This window comes from Myotis brandtii, unplaced genomic scaffold (assembly GCF_000412655.1).
Source record: "Myotis brandtii unplaced genomic scaffold, ASM41265v1 scaffold69, whole genome shotgun sequence".
Taxonomy (NCBI): Eukaryota; Metazoa; Chordata; class Mammalia; order Chiroptera; family Vespertilionidae; genus Myotis; species Myotis brandtii.
In genome coordinates, this window is record NW_005370700.1 from 801,033 (window position 1) to 813,749 (window position 12,717).

Genomic DNA, 12,717 nt, shown 5'->3' on the forward strand with positions numbered 1-12,717 from the left:
CCAGGTGGAGGGGAGCTATGGGGGGAAAAAAGAGGAACAACTGTAATAATCTGAACAATAAAGATTTTTAAAAAAATAGCAGTTGTGTATTGTCTTTAGACTCTGTGCAATGGCCATCCTACACCACTTATAGTTGGAGTGTAACCCCAATCTTGAGAGAATCACTAAGTACTACATACATCTAAGGCATGAGAAGGGATACGATAATGTGACTGAAAGGGAACAGACAATAGAAATAGACACAAAGAGAATCCAGAATGAAGTTACTGTGGGTGGATTTTTAAACAATAGTGCTTAACAGGATCAATGAGAAATATAACAAGAATACTGAGAAATATAAAAAAGAACCAAATTTAAATTCTAGAACTGTAAAATGAAATAAAATTAAGAAATGAATGGATAGATGAAAAAAATCAGTGAAGAGGAAATATGGTCAGAAGAAAATAGATTGGAGCACTGAGAGGGAAAAAATATGGAAAATGCAAAAAAAGTTTAAGAGACGTGGGACATGGTGAAAAGTCTAACATAGGTACTCCAAGTCTTAGAAGAGGGAGGAAGAGAATAGGGAAGAAGTAATATCTGCAGAGACAATAGCTCGGACTTCATGAAGCAGAATTCATTCAAAGAAAGCTACAAACATATTGTAGAAAAACTACTGAAAACCAGACAATGAGAAAAATCTAAAAAGAGCTGGAAAATGCACACAAACTTCCAAAGAGCAACTATAAGATTAAACAATGGATGCCAGCTGTCTTAAATTTGAGTTTCCCCTAAAAAAAACAGGATCTGTAATTTCATAGTTAATCTGGGGGGTGATCCCAGGAAACGGGATCAAGGAATGGGTGAATGAAGTAGGAGAGGAAGAAAAACCAATGTGAGGGGGTCCATTACTAAGGGTGCCACTATAAGCAACAGCAGCTTAAACCAGCTGCGACCTCTCAGAGTTATCTACCCAAAGGACAGGAAGCTGGATCTCCCCCATCAGTTGACAACTGACCCCACCCCCCAGGCAAATTAACTTGTACTTCTTGAGGGCCAAGCAAGGCCCAAAGAATCTGCAAAAGTCCTGGGGCAGAAGGTGGAAAATCTTGTGGTAAGGGCTTGTGGTGGGACAACAGTAATGTGAAGGGAGTCAGAAATAGTATAAATGACTGACTTTATGTAATTTGCAGAAGAAATCAGAGCTGGGCTAAGGGGATATGATGTAAGGGACCAAAGGCATTAGACTGGAAGACAGTAAAACTAAAGGTATTCCTCAGAGATATTGTTGGTTCCAGACCACAGCCATAAAACAAGTATCACAATAAAGCAGGTCAAATTTTTTGGTTTCCCAGTGCATATAAAAGTTATGTTTACACTATACTGTAGTCTATTAAGTGTGCAATAAATAGCATTATGTATAAAAACACAATGTGCATCCTTAATTAAAAAATACTTTATTGTTAAAAAATGCTAACCACCATCTGAGTCTTCAGCAAGCTAAAATCTTTATGCTGGTGGAGGGTCTTACCTTCAATTTGTACATGACACAATATCTGTGAAGTGCAATAAAATGAGGTAGAGTTTCAAAGTGCTAACAGAAAATAATTGCCAACCTAGAATTTTATACCCAGGAAAAATGTACATCAAAAATAAAGGCAAAATAAATATTTTTTACAGATAAAAACAAAGTGAGTTCACCACTGGCAGATATGATTATAGGAAAGAACTCAAAGTTTCTTCAATTAGATGGAAAATGAACAGTGATGGGTAACTAGACACACAGGAAGGAATGAAGAACAATGGAAAGGTCAATGCTAAACTAATAAAAAAAGGTTTCATGAGGTTTAAAATATAGACAGAATTAAAATACATGACTGCTATAGTTTGTAAGTTGGGAGAAGATAAGTGAAGTAACTGGAGATCTTCACATGGTATGTGGTACAAGTACAACGAATATCACATCTTTATAAGTTAAAGATGTACAATATAATCTCCAGGATAACCAACCACTAGCATAATTGAAAAACAATGTATAATGATCAAGGCTAATAAAAGTAAAAAGAATTTTTAAAAAAAGGAGGAAAGGAGAAAACAGAGAAAATATACAACAAATAACAAGCAAATAATAAAATGGTAGAATTTTAGCCAACTATTTATCAGTAATTAAAGTAAATGAGATACTGATTTAAAATGCACAGACATCTCTCCTTTTAGGAATTAGATACTTACTTCACTGTGGGACTCTTCCCGGTGTGTTTCTTATGTATTATGGTGTGCTGTAATACATCTAGAGTGGAGGAAAAAAATTTGTTATACTAAAGGCTTCTGTAAAAGTCCAACAGGATCATGCAACTAATTTATGTGATATTAACATTGTCGACAGACCTTACAGAGTGCTTTTCAGAGAAAATTCGTTAAAGAATAAATTTTTCAAAAGATACAATAAATGACTGAATTTCCTTAACTATCCTCCAAAACTATGAACGTTTACTGGGAGCATGCCACTGCAAAACTATAACATTCAATTTTAAGCTCCTTTTTTAAACAATTAAAAAAGTGAAGTGCCTCAAATATTAAAAATATACATCTATTAATATAACACACACCCATGTACCCACCTCTCAGATATCTCTATGCCTCTTTTTATTAAGAAACAAAATATCACAGAAGCAACTGAAGGCCCTCTTCCATTCAACTCCCTCTCTCTACCGAGGTGAACTAGTGAAAATATTTCAGTGACTGCTTTTTATTTTAACTACCCATATATGTATTGACAAACACATTCAGTGGTGTTCCATGTTTGAATATACTATAATTGTTTTAAATGTCATCTAGCATGAATATGAGTATGTCACAATTTACTTATAACTTCATTAACATTAAAAGCATTTGTGTTAATATCCATTTGCTATTACACATAATGGTACCTTGAGAATCTCAGTCCCTGACCCCTGACACATAGACAATTTTCACAGAAGTAAAATTGCCGGGCAGTAGCATAAAAGTAATTACCTCTAAGTTCACTACACAATGTCAAATTTCTGTCCAAAATAGTTGTGACAATTTATATTCCCATCAGCAGATGAGAATTCCCATTACTTCATATCCTTGATGTCAGAAAAAAAATGTTTTGCCAATCCAAAGAATGTGAAAGGACATCTCATTGTTTTTTATTTTTAAAACTAGAGGCCTGGTGCACACATTCGTGCACGGGTGGGGTTCCTCGGTCTGGTCAGCGATTGGGGCTGTCTCGCCCAGTCCCAATCGGGGCCCATGGGGGCCGGCCAGCCAGGAAGGGACTGCGGGAGGGCTCCAGAGCATGCATGGTCCTCTCACCCAGACCCCAGCAGCAAGCTAACCTACTGGTTGGAGTGTCTGCCCCTTGGTGGTCAGTGCATGTCATAGCAACTGGTTGAGCAATCTATCGATTTTGTTCATTTTTATTCAATTTATTGGGGTGACATTAATAAAATTATATAGTTTTCAGGTGTGCAATTCTATAATATGTCATCTGTATATTGTATTAGTATTTTTTAATATATTTTTATTGATTAGAGAGAGGAAGGGAGAGGGAGAGATAGAAACATCAATGATGAGAGAGAATCATTGATTGGATGCCTCCTGCATGCCCCCCCACACCAACTGGGGATTGAGCCAGCAACTCAGGCACATACTTGGACCAAAAATCAAACTGTGACCTCCTAGTTCATAGGTCAATGCTCAATCACTAAACCACACTGGGCATGCAGGTCATGCTTCACCTTGTCAAGAAAGTCTTCTTATCCCAGACATTAATGTTTAAATGTTTAAGCTTTATATCTTACATATTACATTAAGTTTATATGTTACATGTAATTTGTAATTCACATCTAATTACATATATACTAGGGGCCCAGTGCACAAAATTCATGCACTCGGGGGTGAGGGGGGGGTCTCTCGCAGCATCAAGCCCCTGCCGGCACCCACAGGACCCCGGGCCTCGGCGCACCGAGTCGTGGGACCCGCCTCCGCACCACGCTCACAGCGTCAAGTCCCCGCCCACCGGCGCACACCTTGCCGTGCATGCAGCCTCCTGGTGATGGGATGCTATGGCGTGAGGGCGTCACCACCACATAGGCTTTTATCATATAGGGTAGGATTTTTTATTGGAAAGCTTGGATAGTGTATTCTTTCCCTACTTATTTATAATGCTACCTGTCACATTCCAAGTTTCCATACGTCTGTTTCTCAGCTCCTTAACCTGTTCTAATGGTCTGTTTGTCTATCCCTGTTCTAAAACCAGGAATAAGGACTTATTCCAGTGAATTGACATTTACCTTCTTCTTGACTTGAAGCTTCTGAGCTGTCTTCTTTTAAGTGTTCTAATATCTTGGAAGTCTTCAGAGAAGGTTGTAAATTATCTGTAGGAAGTATTTAATACAATTAACTTTTTAGGAAAATTATGATAAAGAAAACAAATATAATGATTATTTTTCTCCCAGGGAAGGCTAGAGTGGAGTTAGTAACAGAGAACATTACTACCACATAGGACCTTTAAGAAATAAAATGACATAGCACAAAACACTGGGCTAGGAGTGGGGACCCTGATTTGTGGAGACAGTTCTCCTCATAAAAACCACAGGACTGAAGCAGATGCTTGACATCTGTCAGTCCCCCATCCCCACCCCTACCCTGCATGCTCAAATGCTTCTCAAACATTTGTAGTGTTATGAAACTTTTTTAAATGTCTAATTTGTTGTGGGTCATTACTTTTATAAAATACAGTAATAATGTTGTGGCAATATCAAAAGAGTAGGTGTCTACTCTCAGTTTCGTTCCTCTATCACAGTCCAGTGACAACCATTTGTGGACCAGCACTGACCCACAGAAAACACGGTTAGAGCAATGGATTAGTTTTCCTTTTAAATACAGAAAATCCAGCAGGATTCCAGAGTTCAACATTTGAAGTCATTTAGGAATTTAATATTTGTTTTCTCAGTTGTCAGGATGTGGAATGTTGCTCTCTCTCCCACAGGGGATAAAAAGGTAAAGCTGTTATTTTTCAAAAGAGCGAGGGTAAATGAACTTTGACAGTAACATGTTCTTTGGTGAAACAGTTTCAACATCCTGACCAGATTGTCCATAATCTCAAAACGTGTACTTTAAGACATTATTTTCACAACAACTTGATATCTTAAAACAAGATCTACCAGCTTCTTTAGCATTCACTGCTCATGTCATTTAAATACTACTAAGCTCTCAAGATGAGTTTTCTGTCATTTATGTATATACTACTCACTTGGGTGAGTTTTCCTGGGCAGCCTATTAAAGCCTGAATTAAAAGTTTAATTTTGTGCACCAATGCCTTTTTAGAACTAATCAGGCATGATTTATAAGTAAGTAGTCAATAAGAAGTACTTAAACTTGGTGTAAGGAGAAAGCACTGATTGTTAAATCTATATACTCTATAACAGCGGTTCTCAACCTGTGGGTCGCAACCCCTTTGCTGGTCGAACGACCCTTTCACAGGGGTCGCCTAAGACCATCCTGCATATCAGATATTTACATTACAATTCATAACAGTAGCAAAATTACAGTTATGAAGTAGCAACAAAAATAATTTTATGGTTGGGGTCACAACATGAGGAACTTCATTTAAAAGGCCAGAGGGTTGAGAACCACTGCTCTAGAATGACCAGGATTCTCTTTTTAAAAAGCTATTGTCACCCTAGCTGGTTTGGCTCAGTGGATAAGAGCGTCAGCCTGTGAACTGAAGGGTCCCAGGGTCAAGGACACACGCTGGGTTGCAGGCTTGATCCCCAGTAGGGGGCGTGCAGGAGGCAGCCAATCAATGATTCTCTCTCATCATTGATGTTTCTCTCTCTCTCTCTCTATCCCTTCCTCTCTGATATCAATAAAAAAATATATATATATTTAAAAGCTATTGTCCCTATTCAGATGTAAATTTAACCATGGAGTTGTTCATCTTATCTTAGTCTAGTATTAAAGAGTCATTAATTCTAATTGCTACTTATCTGTTTAAAATATTTAAGGCATACATATACACACACAGATGATTCAAAACTTTAAAAATTAACCCATATGTTATAATATCCAATCATATTATTCTTTTACCTCTTTCCCACCTAAAATTGAGAAAACATGTATTTTCTTTCCCCTTTAAATACAGGAAAATATGACTTTTTTTAAAACAGAAGATTAAAAAAACACAACTCAGCTACTTGCTATAGTGGCTGTGCTTAAAATTAGCAGAAATTCTCCTAAAGCACACAAAAATGTTACTGGCAAAATATTATTTTTAAAAGGTAGCTGAGATAGATGTGTATAAAACTAAACACAAGGCAGACTGTGATGAATGCTGAAACATAAGGGCAAAATCAAACTACAGGAACATAAGAAAAAAACTAGAAACTTCATGAGGTAATATTTCAGTTGGGTCTTAAAATAGGTGTGAGTTTAACAGGCTGTGACAAAAGCAGCATATTAAGTTTGGGTGCAGAATGAGCCAGAACACTAGGACAGGAAATGGCAGGTGTATTGAGTGACTGCCCAGCCTTCCAACTCTGAAGGTTTTGAATAGGGGATTAACAATTTGATCTCTGAGATAATCCTGAGATAGGGTAAAGCACAGTGAGAAATTAGAATATAAGAGAAGAGCTAGGCTTTGTATAGTTCCTTCATGAAAGAAAGAAAAAAAAAGCCTCACTGACAACAACGAGCTTGGTAAGGAGAGGGCGTCCTTTGTCTGGTGTGGCTTGGCCTTTAAATGACTGCATAGGAAGAGGAAAAACTTGCAGCCTGGGAGGCTGGGAGTTCATCATGGGAATAGGGGACACAGGGGGAAAGGCGGAGTATAAGAGAATGTTATACATCAAGCAACCAGCACTGTGGCAAGGTCTGTAAGGAACCTGGTGAACCTGAATGCCCATGAGTTCAAGAGACTTGTCCCCAGCCTTGGAATCAGTCTGTTTTGTGACAGTAGCTTTTACACATTATTTTCTTTAAAACTGCAGCATAAAATTCACTTAAATCTACCAATGTTTCTTAATTGTAAGCTACTATTCCTTGACATTAACTGAAATGACAACCCCATACAAGATGGCATGGTGAAGCAGGAAACCCAAGCAAGAAAACACCAGACTTCTGCAGAGAAGCAGGATGCTTACTGAGGCTGTGTCGAGGGTCTGAGGATCTGGATTGAAAAAAGCTGTGGACTTTCTGACTCTGGAGAAAAGCTTGTGATGAGGTTGAAAATAGCTGCCTGCATATAAAAAGAAAGGAGATTTGTTAATTTCATCTAATATAAATACACAAAAGTCACAGTTTAGACTGTAAAGCAAACCTAAGTATCAGTTTAATTCAGGTATTAAAAAAATAGAAGAAAATGAATATTATTTTCTAATATATTTCCCACAGAAGGAACTGAATAAAAGTTAACAAAACTTATTTGCAAGAATCTAATAAATAGGCTTATTTTTAATTTTGTATAATCTAATGGTAAGGTTTCAATTCTGGCAAAAGGTGTATACTACTTCAGCCTTTTGCCCAAGTGGGCCAGCCTTTCTGCTCAGAAAAAGTACAGTTCTCATAGGTGTAACTTTTCATTATTTGGTGTATCATGAAAAAAACCTTTCTACACTCTGAACACAGGAGGTGGGAAGTCTGGGACGCTAAGAGTCCGGGAAACTATGGAGCGTAGTGGTCAGGTCAGTTCCAAGCATTACTACTATATCCCAAGGCATGACTAAGCAATGATTCACTCCAATGTGTATCACACCATGACTCTAGGCTGTTATCTTTGAAAACCAGAATTCCTCATATTTATTAATACAATTAAAATATTCCAACGGGAGGTCTTCCCTACAAAAGGGACCCTACAAAAAGGGGCAGTTACAGCATAGTCTAATGCAGTGGTTCTCAACCTTCCTAATGCCGCGACCCTTTAATACAGTTCCTCATGTTGTGGTGACCCCCAATTTCATTATTACAAATTGAACATAATTAAAGCATAGTGATTAATCACAAAAACAGTATGTAATTATATATGTGTTTTCCGATGGTCTTAGGCGACCCCTGTGAAAGGGTCATTCGACCCCCAAAGGGGTCGCGACCCACAGGTTGAGAACCGCTGGTCTAATGGAATGTTTACTTACTGATCTGAACACCAGCTCAACTACTGAAAAGCTGAATCATCCTAAACAAGCTTTTCAGCTTCAATTTCCTCATAGGCAATCCTACCAATTCTTCAAGGTTATGACACTCAAAAATATATGTAAATTAAACTGTCACCCTGATGCTTAATGTACAAATCCCCTTCCATTGTTTTTGAACACTTTATTTTATTTTTATTTTTTAATATATTTTTATTGATTTCAGAGAGAAAGGGAGAGGGAGAGATAGAAACATCAATGATGAGAGAGAATCACTGATTGGCTGCCTCCCGCATGCCCCCTATTGGGGACTGAGCCTGCAACCCAGGCATGTGCCCTTGACCGGAATCAAACCCAGGACCCCTCAGTCCACAGGCCGACGCTCTATCCACTGAGCCAAACCAGCCAGGGCTGTTTTTGAACAGTTTAAATGTTCCCTTAAAATTTTAATTCTTAAACTCTTTCCCAAGGTTTTTGACCTATCATTCAGATTAATTATAAAGTCATTAAGTTCCACACTAAGATATGACCCTTATGGGCCAAAGTTGCTTTATACATAAAGCAAACTTGCTTCTTGGCACTCAAAACGTGGAGGTAAATATTCAACAGGAAGACAAATAAAGGAAATAAATGGAAGAAAAGTTGAGATATGAAGTAAGGAGCTAATCTAAATTTCCAGGTCTGAACACATTACCTAAAATTGGGGATTAAAATCCAGAGTCAGTGGATTCTCCATTTACATTTACAAACCAGTTGGTCAAAACCATAAGCAGGCACAACTTTGATTCAAGGCTTGAGTTCCAAGAGACAGCCCAAATCCTACCTGCACACACTAATTGCAAGTCCACTATGGGAACCACACCTGAGGTACAGGCCCAGGCTTGAAATCAGGGTACAGACTGAACGCAGGGTGGGCTGTACCAACCTGTCTCTACTTCACTTATAAACCCATTACCTATTTCTCATTTGCACTGTCCCCTATCTATTATAACTTCTGTATTTCTTAAGGGACAAATGATACAAATCTAACACTCACAAACTGAGAATGAAGTATCTAACATTTTAATGGTGTTGAGATCACAAGCTAGCCATACAAATAAATTAAAAAATGACTCCCCCTCTGGGGGGAAAAAAGAGGTTTCACTGAATATTTGCATATTTTAGAAACAATCATTTCTGATTTCAGAGAGGTAAAGAGAACAAATGATAAAAGAATTAGTTTGGTGTCTTACTGTGAGTCAAGACCTAAACAACATAAGGATAAGACGACCATGTTAAAAAGTGCTCCAGAGAAAGACTCTGTGATCTGCCTCAAGTCCTCTGGACAGCGGTGATGCCGTCTGTGACACTGAGTGCAGTGTTCGGCGAACTATTACCTTAAGATGGGCTCTAGATCAGGATGTCGCCGTTCCTCCCGCTTCAGTGACCCCTGATTCAGGGCTCTCAGGATGGTCTTGTCAAAAGTCTCTGAAGACAGTTCCTTGGGAAGCTGGAAAATAGAAAGAGCATGGTCAGGGTTAAGTTTCTCACCTGCTTGGTAAACCCAGGCACAGGGGCAAATAAATGCCACCTGCTCAAGAACCACCCCAAAGCAGTTCCTTTTCTAAATCTTCAAAACTAGGAGACCCACCATCTGCCCTCCAGACACACCTCGGGGCTTCCCAGGGAGCAGGGTCACCCAGCAGCATTCAACAAGCTTCTGGAACACACTTGCAAATACCTCACACACCACAGTGAAGTCTCACCCACACCAAACTTCTTCAGTTAAAGGGAACATTTTGCATAGTGAAGCTAGTATTATTTTTATCCTCAAATAGTATTCTGAAAAGTGTTATCTCTGCCTTTAGTTATCACTTTTGTGCCTCCTTTTACCCTGAATCGCAGGTAATGCCAGATTACCTGTGCCAGACACCAAATAAAGAACTGGGTGTGAAAAATGGGGTAAAAACTCTTAATTTAATTTACATTTTAAAAAACAACCCACTAATTACAGATTTAGTAACCTTTTCCTCAATGTGATGGAGGTACCCTCAGAGCACTGTATAGGAAATCACACACAAAATCATCACTTGGACAAGAAAATTTTTAAGTTAAAAACAGAATTTTAAGACAATATATTTAGTAACTACTTTGAAAAGTTCTTAATAAAGTAATTCTATAAAAAACTAACTTTCCAAGTCTTTCAAGAATTCAAGGTTTTAAATTTTACTTTTGATAACTAGTCTTTGCTAGCTACTCTTGAATTATTGGCACTTTCCCTAAAATTAAGGATAGAACCATTAACACAATCTCTAAGGAGCCCCAAGAATAGAATAATCTATACAAATGGTCAGTTTACATATTGATTTTAATTGGAAAACCAGAACCCAAAGTAAGTATTTTTCTGACAAATCAGAATTCTGAGTCAACAATTCAGAAATGGAAAATTCAAAGGTAGCAAAAAGTATTGTTAATTTTAGGCACAGTGAGACTGTGGAAGCAAGATGTTATGTGAGAATGAAGTTCTTTCTCATTCATTAACCTGTTGAAGTCGAAGACTCTGCTGGCATCCCTCACACACCACTAACAGGAAGAAATAAGTTCTGAATCTACATATTTTCCAAAGAAATTACTATTCATTTCAATATTTACATTTTATATTATTCTTAATAGATTTAGGACACTAGTCATATATTACCCCCATTTTAAATACGATTTCTACTGGATGTGCATACACAACCAAAGAAAATTAGCTTCATGGATAAGTCTTTTTCCACTACCAATGGCTGAACGCTCTTCTACTACATCCATTTTCAACTGCTCAATGACTGTTCATACAACTGGGCAGTGTGGATGTGCAGTCATCAGTATTTATAAACTGATCTATTCTCAAGTGGTTTTTATCTTTAATTTTCAGAGACTATTTCCAGTCCTCGAAGAAGGCATATTTGCTAAAAATATAGCTTTTAATCATGTCTCTTCTATTCTAGTTACTGTTTTGGACTTTCTCACCTCTTGGTCTTGGTTCCTGCACACCTAGCCTCCCACCTATGGCACCCTGGCTGGGCCTCAGCATAGCATAGGCTCAGAGTGCTGGGAGGTTTACACCTCGTTATCACAAGCTGTTCTTTAAAAACACTGAGGCCTAATGGATAACCACCTATAAGACCTCATCATAATTTTTTGTGACTCCTTGTTCAGTCATTCAGTCAGCAAATATTCAAACTCCACCTGTCCTAGGTACTGTTTCAGCAGTGTGGGCACGACACTTGGGAGGGTGTCAGGTGCTAAGGAGAGGCAGGTAAAGGTGGCTGGGAGGACACAATTTGTGGGAAAAAGAATGTGAAAGCACTGGCCTCAAACCCACTCTTCCACATTACAGCAAACTAGAGGTTTGGTTAAACAGCAACTATACAAGTTAGAATTACATGCTGTCAAAAGAACAGCGTTTGCTCTTAACTTCTGTAGACTTTAAAAGGAACGTAAAAAATAAAAACGATATATAGAAGATTTGAAAGTGTATTTTAAATACACAATTAATTTCTACACATTCACAATATATTGCCAATTATTTCATATAACTTGATAAGGCATTTGCCCTATTTTAGAAAAATAGTATATTCAAATGTTGCCTAAGCAGGGAAATCATTAATTACCATGATTCTGAAGAATGAATTACTTATTTGGAGCTGTATTTTTTCAAGTAACTAAGGTTTTAGAAAAATTGTGTGATGAACATGAAATGTGTCAAGACAAATAGCAGCTGAAGTGTAGGGCAACCCAGTGGGAGACAGACTCTGCCCAGGCCCCAGGCCAGGGTCAGTCAGGTACTCTCTCAGCACCTGGGGACAGGGAAGTAGCAGCCCCACTCTAACTCCCTAAGTAACCAGCCTTGACAGCTGGCAGTGCTGGGCTGCAGGGTATTTCAGCCTTAGCTGTTTATCCCCTGCAAACCACCCTCAGCTCTAGAATTTGGTCATGGAAAGGGCAACAGAAAAAAGGAAATGAAGCACATTGCTCTTTAACCCAAATGAGGCCTGTTTTGGATAAATTTATTCTATGGAGAGAGAAATCACAAATAAGTAGAAAAGAATTTAAAAGCGCATGTGTGGGCAGGATGGGGTTGCCCTTCCTTATTCCTCAATAGGCTGCTAGCCAGGAGCTACCTTCTCCTCCGGGGTACTGAGGAGAAAGTAGCTCATTGAACTACAGTGCTCACACACCTCTCCTTCCACCACTCTCTTCCTCCCCATGCTGTCTGAGGCTGACATGTCACAGGCATACGACCTGTGGCAACTGGAAATTAATAACCCCCATCTTTACATGCAGTTAGGTCACCAGCTTGAAGTGGAGCTCTCAGCCCTTACCCTAGAGTTAGTTTAAAATAAGCCATAGGGGGAGAAACCAAGATGGCGGCATAGGTAAACACCGGAAATTGCTGCCTCGCACAACCACTTCAAAAATACAACTAAAAGACAAAACGGACATCATCCAGAACCACAGGAAGGCTGGCTGAGTGGAAATTCTACAACTAGAAGGAAAGAGAAAAGCACACTGAGACTCAGAGGAAATGCGGAAGTAAAGTGCAGAGGTACGGAGGCGCACG

The 12,717-nt window shown here is 38.6% G+C and overlaps 1 protein-coding gene across 3 annotated transcripts in view; it reads right to left on the reverse strand.

The window, feature by feature from the left end:
- The window catches only part of ZCCHC2 (zinc finger, CCHC domain containing 2), a 43,044-nt gene that overhangs the window by 21,405 nt on the left and 8,922 nt on the right, over positions 1 to 12,717 (reverse strand). For all 3 annotated transcript variants that reach the window (XM_014529644.1, XM_014529645.1, XM_014529643.1), the window contains exons 4-7: positions 9,509 to 9,621; positions 7,149 to 7,243; positions 4,299 to 4,382; positions 2,212 to 2,269 (exon numbers count right to left, since the gene is read on the reverse strand). The gene's annotated coding sequence lies outside the window, so the exon portion shown is untranslated. The remainder of the gene's footprint in view (positions 1 to 2,211; positions 2,270 to 4,298; positions 4,383 to 7,148; positions 7,244 to 9,508; positions 9,622 to 12,717) is intronic.